This window comes from Sinocyclocheilus grahami, unplaced genomic scaffold (assembly GCF_001515645.1).
Source record: "Sinocyclocheilus grahami isolate Dianchi unplaced genomic scaffold, SAMN03320097.WGS_v1.1 scaffold201.1, whole genome shotgun sequence".
In the NCBI taxonomy this organism is placed as follows: domain Eukaryota; kingdom Metazoa; phylum Chordata; class Actinopteri; order Cypriniformes; family Cyprinidae; genus Sinocyclocheilus; species Sinocyclocheilus grahami.
The window spans coordinates 927,415-936,835 of record NW_015505380.1 but is presented as its reverse complement, the minus strand read 5'-3'; positions in this window follow the sequence as shown (position 1 = coordinate 936,835).

Here is a 9,421-nt window from a genome sequence, read left to right as displayed (position 1 = left end):
CACTCACACACACACAAACACACACACACACACTCACTCTCACACTCACACACACTCACACTCACACACAGATACACACACACACACTCACAAACACACACACATCCTCATACACACACACACACACACACACACACACTCACTCACACACACACACGCTGCAGTGCTGGGCCGCAGTGTTGCATGTTTTTGAAATGTGTGATGCATTCAGAAAGGTTTTTTGTTTGGCCGGTAGTGCTCTGACCTTCACATGACACGAAATCTGAACTCTTAAAGAGACAGATTCTGTGTTCATGATGGAGCACTGAACTGAAGCTCATAAAGAATCCGAGCCACTGCAGACGCTTCCAGACAGACAGATCCTCTTCTTCGAGTCACGCTGTTGCGTGAGATTTCACAGCGCTCACACTCTCTTGTAAATCATAATTGAACAGTAGTAACGCAAAGAATGAGCTCAAACATTCTGTTTTTAATTTCAGCGTCTGCAGTGCCAAGAGAAAAGAAAGTGATTGAGAGCAGCCGTCGCTGGAGTCCAGATCACCTCAAACACACACCGTCTTCAGTCGCTGCATGGACTGTAAATCTGTTTTTGTGTAGGTTGATGTGAAATATGATCAATTCAATTTACATTTATTCACTTCAGCAGATGCTTACAAACTCACAACTTACAAATGAAGAACATCATAAGTAATTTGTGAGGCTGGCATGCAGAATAGGAGAGACAGTAAGATTTTTTTAACTTGCACATTTAAAAAAAAAAAGAAACAATAATACTCCAAGTCACCCAAGAACTCACTCTTTTCTGAAAATACAATAGAAGAACATACGAGTCAGATGTGGTAATGTGTGCTTAAAGTGTCACTTTTGGAAAGTTACTTTGGAAATGTAATAGGTTACAGATTACAAGTTACCATATTTAAAATGTAACAAGTAGTGTAACTATTTCCATTACTTTAATGTAACTGATTACATTTGATTATTCTCAAACACACACACACTCACACACAGACACACACTCACACTCACACACACACACACACACACATACACACACACACACACGGCACATGTGTGTGAGATACAGATGTGGTTTTACGCATATGCTTTATGCCTGATGCTGCACAGGATTGTGTTGAGCACTGTGATTGGTTTTGTAACTGTGCTGCTGAATTTACTGCCAAGAAATGTGCCGATGATCAGATCTGAACTGCTTCTGAAGATGTGCTGCTCGCAGGATGTACTCGTGCACATTGTGTTGGCCAGAAAATGTTAGTAAAGGAACATGATCGACTGTAAAGATTATTGCTAAATGGAAATGGAATCCTCATTGCAATCTTATGTTTAGCTTACAGCACAATCTTATATTGAGCAGGATGTGAAAAATTAGAGATTATGTGGAATGAGAGATTACTGGGATATTCATTCTGTAGAGTTAAATGGGTTCATGAGTTGATGAAAAGCTTGTAATTAAAAAAAACAAACAAAAAAAACTTTCTTTAGGGAACCAAAAATGGTTCTTCTAAAGCGTCACTGCGAAAACCAGCTTTTGAAACCTTTATTTTGAAAAGTGTAGAACATTTTAATTGCACAAAAGGTTCTTTAAATTAGTGAAGTGTTCTTCACACTAAGAAAAAGCGGTTCTTTGAGGAACCAAAAATGGTTGTTCTGTAACATTGCTGTGAAACCCTCTCTGGACGCTATATTTAAAGAGTGCATCTGAATATCTATCTATCTAAGAAAGGAGAACAGAACAAAGTGTTTTTTTGCTCCTCACATCTGTTCACAGTTCGCATGCAAAGGTGTAATTGGCAGACTCCTGCATCTGCTCCAGTGTCTGTGTGGAGCTGCAGGACCTGCATGTCATCATGGCATGATACTATCATCCGCCTCTCTCTCTCAGGGCAGATGATTCTGTCGTGGCCACACAGACTGTGCCCCCCACCTCGGGTAAACACCACTGATTATCCCACAGTCAATCAGAGCAGGGTTTTTGTCCGGGTGGGAAGTGGGAAACAGTCCCGCAGGGGTTTGGAGGACCACAGAGCTTCACACGGCACACTCTCTGCCTCAGCTGCAGGTCACAGAGAATCTCGTCATCACAAATGTCTCAGAGCCCTTCCCTTCGCTGAGCACATGTGTAGCTGTAATGTTGTTTTGCAGCGAAGGCTGATGGAAGAATTTCCAACCTGCTCATACTCACTAGAGAGTCATTAGAGTTTGGCTGAGAACGCCGCTGGCAGACACTTCAGTATTTGTGTTTGCAATAATAGTTTTATGCTTTTAACTTGCACAATCATACGTTTCATGTCTCATTACTCACATTACATCATGTTTTACACCTGCACTCAATTCGTCCTTCAAAACAGAGGCGTTACGGAGAGTTCGTGTCGGAGGTGAAAAACAGTTCACAGTTTCCATGGTTAATGTGAGCGACGAGCCAGACGATGAGAGGCTGTAATTTGTGTGCTAATATTTACTTTACACAGTCGGTCTGCTGAGAGACAGATATCCATATTATGATCCTATTGTTCCAGCGGAGCGATGTTCTTCTTTTTCCTCTCAGCTTGAGAGGGTTTTGTGAGCTGGTGCCGTGTCTCCTGTGCTTGTTTGTGTACTCAGGCCTGATGTTGTTGATCTGAGAAACATCACAAACCCATCAGACCGAGTGTGTCACGTCAGATTCACAAATATACTAGATCCTTGTAAAGGAATAGTGCAGCAAAAAATGAACCGTACTCACTTCAATTTAATACATTTTACCATGTTTAAAGTGATAATTCACCCAGAAATTAACATTCAATTCATTTGATTCAATTCCGATCTCGATTCAACTTGATTCGGTTTCAATTCAAAAGCGTGCGATTTGATTCAATTCCGATCTCGATTCAACTTGATTCGGTTTCAATTCAGAAGCGTGCGATTTGATTCAATTCCGATCTCGATTCAACTTGATTCAGTTTCAATTCAGAAGCGTGTGATTTGATTCAATTCCGATCTCGATTCAAGTTGATTCGGTTTCAATTCAGAAGCGTGCGATTTGATTCAATTTCAATCTCAATTCAACTTGATTCGGTTTCAATTCAGAAGCGTGAATTATTTCTGAATAATTTATTGCTATTGTGTAAATAATATCTAATCATGTAATCAATAAAAACTGTAGTTTGATTCTTTTTTAAATGTAATTTAATCTAATTACAAGTACTTAATTTTTGGAATCTGATTACGTAATCCAGATAACATGTAATCAGTTACTAGCCAGCTCTGTTTATGAGAGACGTGCATACTTATGAAATGGAGCAGTCTGATCTCAGTCTGATATCTGTGTCCCTGCAGCACAAAAGCAGTGTTAAGTCGCTGGGGGATATTTGTAGCAATAGCCAACAATACATTGTATGGGTCACAATTATACATTTCTCTTTTATGCCAAAAATCATTAGGATATTAAGTAAAGATCATGTTCCATGAAGATATTTTGTAAATCTCCTACCGTAAATATATCAAAACTTAATGTTTGATTAGTAATATGCATTGCTAAGAACTTCATTTGAACAACTTTAAAGATGATTTTCTCAATATTTAGATTTTTTTGCACCCTCAGATTCCAGATTTTCAAATAGTTGTATCTCAGCCAAATATTGTCCGATCCTAACAAACCATACATCAATGGAAAGCTTATTTATTCAGCTTTCAGATGATGTATACATCTCAATTTCAAAAAATTGACCCTTATGACTGGTTTTGTGCTCCGGAATCACATTTGTCTCCCCTGCTGAAAAAAAACAATAGAACCATCACAAAAAATTATAATGGTTTCCACTACAAACACCAGCAACCTGCTCCCGAGTCTTTGCCCATTTTCGATTATCCGGAAGTGACACGCTGCCAAGATGGCGACGGCCGCCTCCGCCCACTTTTGAGCTTCAAAAACAACTCTTCGGAAACCTACGGGTGACGTCACGGACACTACGTCCATGTTTTTATACAGTCCATGGTAGAGACCCACAGGGACCATTACAGTTTTTATTAAAACCAGTACAATTCCCATTATAACCATTACATATTTTGTGATGTGTCTATTGTGATTTTTTCAGCAGGGTCATCATTCCTCTCTTTGTCTGGTCTCTTCTCAGTTTGTTTCCACACTGGAAAACAAATATCATTCATAAGACACCAATGCTAATGTTGTAATGGGTCTGTCCCAGAGCTCTGTGTGGCCTCCATCGCGTCCACATGGTTTGAGTCTGTGCGTGCTCAGGGCTTGATGTGTAAAAAACAACCCTGTGCACTTAAACGAGTGTATAAAAGCAGAATCACGCGCAAGCCTTGTAAAAGTACAAACACAACATGTGTAGTCACGCATCCCCTTCCGCCGTGAGATCTGAAGCTCCAGAGGTGGGAGAGCCAGAAACGGCCTTACATTAATTAGCCGAGGCATAAAACATTTTCTTGGCAACCCGACATTAAAAGGGCGATAAAGTCTGGTTAAGACGTGTTTGACAGCATGATAAATAAGTGTGTTAAATTCTGTGAGAAAAATAATGTCACATCAAACCACTTAAGTTAATGAGAAAAGAACATAAAGGATTTTCTGATTATTAAACAGTCCAAATATGCACACTTGTACACTAGCAGTATGTAGTGGAAAAACATATGTGACCCTGGAGCACAAAACCAGTCACGAGGGTCAATTTTGAGATTTCTACATCATCTGAAAGCTGAATAAATGCGCTTTCCATTGATGTATGGTTTGTTAGGATCGGACAATATTTGAAAATCTGGAATCTGAGGGTGCAAAAAAATCTAAATATTGAGAAAATCATTTTTAAAGTTGTTCAAATGAAGTTCTTAGCAATGCATATTACTAATCAAACATTAAGTTTTGATATATTTACGGTAGGAGATTTACAAAATATCTTCATGGAACATGATCTTTACTTAATATCCTAATGATTTTTGGCATAAAAGAATATTGTTGGCTATTGCTACAAATATACACCAGCGACTTAACACTGCTTTTGTGCTGCAGGGACACATATCATAAAATTATGTCCTAATATCAGCAATATTGATGCGTATTGAGTATGGCCTGGTTTCACAGACAGGATTAGGCCATAACATAACAAAACAAAGGCATTGATATATTGATATAAGATCAATCAGTGCAGTTCGTTCAGTTGAAACGACTCATATTTCAGTCTGGCTTAAGCCTTGTCTGTGAAACCAGGGCTGAAAGTCTTATTATATGGAAGTCTATTTGCGCCACATAAGAAAAAAAAAATCATGCTTTGGTGAATAATAATTATGACTTTAAAAGACATTAATATAAGATGAAAAGTCAAAATTATGAATTATGACACAATTCACAATTCCGAGATAAAAACGCAAAAAAGACTCGTTTTTTCTTCCACTTGGCATGTCATAATTTTCAAGATAAAAGTCATAACCTCGTCTTTTCATCTCATAATTTTTATTTTTAAAGTTTGTCTTAGTATCTCATAATTTCGACTTTTAAAGTAACTTTGTATGCCATAGGCTAATTTCGACTTTTATCTCATAGACGACTTAGTAATTAATCATTTAGATTTTCAAAGTCAATATCTTGACTATTCATCTCAAAATTATGACTTACCAAAGAAATGGGCTTTCATAGTTGAGTGTAAGTGAACAAAAGCCATTACTGTTCAAAAGAGACCGCATAGACCTCCTCCAAGCACAAGGGCTTGTGGGTAATATTAAAAAGCATGCATGGATGCATTTTGAAAATCTTGCAGACACATTAGTATACTATTCTGAGTGTGGCATAAATGATTTGGGATGCACTAATTCTACACCTGGTCCATCTGGCAACGAGTAGAATTCCTAATTTATTTAATTACAAGCACCAGAGTGATTCATTTAATAGCATTATTTTATGTGGCTCCACACACAACAAATACTATAATGAGCACACGCAGGTGAGCAGCGCTTTGATCACTTTCAGATTTTTTGGCCATTTTCTGGAGAAAGGCGAGCACAAGTCTGAGTCATGTTTTTCTCTATAGAATGAAATACAGCAGCGCCACCTTCAGGCGAATGTGAGAGGTGCCTGCTTCTCCAGAAAGAAGTCGGTATATGGATTACTGTATGATTGAACAATATCCAAAGTGTTCAACATTTATGCATTTTAGCAGACGCTTTTATCCAAAGCCAATATTGCACAGTTCTTGCTTTCCTGAGATTTGAACCCATGACCTTGGTGTTGCAAGCAGGAAGGTGTAACCCATACAGCCCATCACACAGGATATAAATATTGGCTTATGTAAATTTCTATATATATTAATTCATATTATATAAAAATAAACTGATGCATAGTAGCATTAAGAACTAACATGATCTAACAATGAGCAAAACATGTTTCATTTAACAAAATGAACAAATGCATGGAAAGATACAGAGTGTAATACATGTTGCGTGTGCAAATGGTAATGTATACAGTCTTGTTGTTAAGAATTACTCATCAGAGAATCATGATTCCCAGCATATGCTCCAAAGGTCAGTGTATAATGAGAGTCGTGTCATATAATACCCGTGGTTTGCGTTTGGATCAAACTGCGACGGATAAGGCTCGACGGCTCGTTGTTGACAAACTGTTTGAGAACACAGACATTTTATGTGTACAGGAAACTTTCCTTCCGAAACAGGATCTGGACAAACTTAATTCAGTCAGTGGTGTCTTTCACGGGGTGGGAGAGTCCACAACAGACTTGAGTTTGGGGTTTGTGCATGGTAGAATATCTGGTGGAGTGGCCATTATATGGCCTATGAAATATGTTCCTGTAATCACAGTGATTAGATTGAATGTTGATTGGTGTATAGGAATAAAAGTAGCCATCGACAATAATGTTTTTATTATTTTAAATGTTTATATGCCCTATGAATGTCCTGGTAATGAGGATGAATTTATTCAAAGGCTTGCTTTTATATGCTCTTTCATTGAAGAGAGTGAATGCACTTGTATCTATGTAATGGGAGATTTTAATGCAGATGTTTCTGATGTGAAATCTTTGTTTGGCCAGTACTTGGTTAGGTTTTGTCAGGATAATACTTTAATTCTGTCAAGTTTGGATCTGTTGCCAACTGACAGCTACACATATGTCAGTGAGGCCTGGAATACAACTTCATGGCTGGATCACTGCATATGCACCGCTTCATAAAAAGGAGCGAACATACTCTCAGAGCTAATTCTTTGGCTAAGAAATTATTACAAAATGATATACAAGATTTCTGGAAAGAAGTTAAAGTCATGAATGCTAGTAAAATTCCTCTGCCCTCTAGTGTTGAAGGGGTTACTGGATATGAAAACATTGCAGATCTTTGGAGAAAGCATTATAGTGACCTATTCAATTGTGTTAAAAGTGACGATTTCATTATTGGGAATGTGTCTTTTAATAATGAGGTTATCAAGGCTGAGGAAGTAGCTTCTGCTATAGGAAAATTAGTTCTGAATAAATCTTGTGGCCTAGATCAGATCACAGCAGAGCATTTGAAATTTGCTAGTCACAGACTTGTTGTTTTATTGGCCTTGTGTTTTACTGGAATGTTGATTCATGGCACATTGCCCAGTTCTATGCTTTCTGTTTTGCTGGTACCTGTAATTAAAGACAAAACAGGGAAAATATCTAGCACAGAAAACTATAGGCCTATTGCCTTAGCCAGCGTGATGTCTAAGGTATTAGAGATAATATTACTGGATCGATTTCAGCAATATGTTATTACCAATGATGAGCAATTTGGTTTTAAAAGTAAGCATGGGACTGATATGTGTATCTATGCATTGAGTGAGTAAGTGAGTAAGTACAGAAGGCAGAACTCCACAATGTGTCTGTGCTTTTTAGATGCCTCTAAAGCCTTTGACCGATGGAAAGCTGGAAAGCTATTTGTAAAATTACAGCAGCGAGGGGTTCCCCCATACCTAGTACGGGTTCTGCATTTTTGGTATACACACCAAACAATGCAGGTTAGATGGGGCACGACAATATCGGAGCCTTTTTTAGTGACAAATGGGGTTAGACAGGGTGGAATATTGTCACCCATGCTTTTTAACCTTTATATGGATGATCTTACTCGGAGACTTAAAAATTGTAAGGCTGGGTGCATGGTGGGAGAAAGACTTTTGAACCATCTACTGTATGCAGATGACCTAGTCGTAATGTCACCTTACTCTGCTGGGCTGCAACAGTTGCTTAGAGTCTGCTCTGACTACGGTGAGCAATATGATTTAAAGTTTAACACCAAAAAGAGTGTTGTTATAATAGTGAGGACAAAGGAGGACCGTAAGGCCGTGTTCCTCTCTTTTTATTTGGCTGGACAGGAGTTATCTGTGGTGAATAAGGTCAAATATCTTGGTCACATCATTAGAAGAGACCTTTGTGACGATGATGACATTCAGAGACAGTATTGTAAATTGTATGCACAAGCTAACATGCTTGCTCGTAAATTTAGCATGTGTACTGATGATGTCAAAATAGCTTTGTTTAAAGCCTATTGCACTCCACTGTATACTGCTCACTTGTGGTGCAGTTACAGTAAAGCTACATTTAACAAGTTGCAGGTTGCATATAACGATGCATTGCGACTTTTATTAAAAGCCCCTCGGTGTACAAGTGCCAGTCAGCTTTTTGTTCAGAATCAGGTGCCTATGTTGTGTGCTGTTATCAGAAATTTTGTGTATAAATTTATAAAGCGACTTGAGGCCTCTAAAAATGAAATGATTGTGATCTTGGAGAAGAGTACTGTTAGGTACACCTCTGCACTCTGGAGGCACTGGAGAAAGTGCTTATATGGATATTAGATGTAAATTATTTTCTTGGTATTTGTTGTTGTTGTTATCCATGTTGTATGTTGTTTTTGTATGCTTTTTTATTTTATATGGACCTTTTTGAGTCTGAAATAAAGATATCATTCATATAAGTCACACCCTGCCTGTGGTGTGTAAGTGTGTAGGGTGTGTTGCACCAGAGTCCGGCCCATCAGATAACAGTTCCTCACTGTAAACATGAGTCTGTGAAATCTGTGAACTCAGAGGCTGGTTTGTGTTCTCTGCCAGGATTTTAGGCTTGTTTTGAAGAATAGTGAGAACTGTATTGTTTTGTGGGATGTATGGGTCGTGTTAAAAATAGAGCTTTCTTCTCATGAATTCACAGAACACAGTGATGTCATTAATTTTGGGGAAATTATCAAAACAAATCTGAGCTTTACAATACTGGGTGTCACATCAGCCTGACATCACAGGTCACAGTATAAATGTGTGTGTGTGTGTGTGTGTGTCTGTGTGTGAGTGAGTGAGAGAGTGTGTGTGTGTGCATGTTTATGTGGTTTATGAGGACACAAATTTGTATAATAACATGGGTGTGACATAGGTATTACAACGAGAAGGTGATTT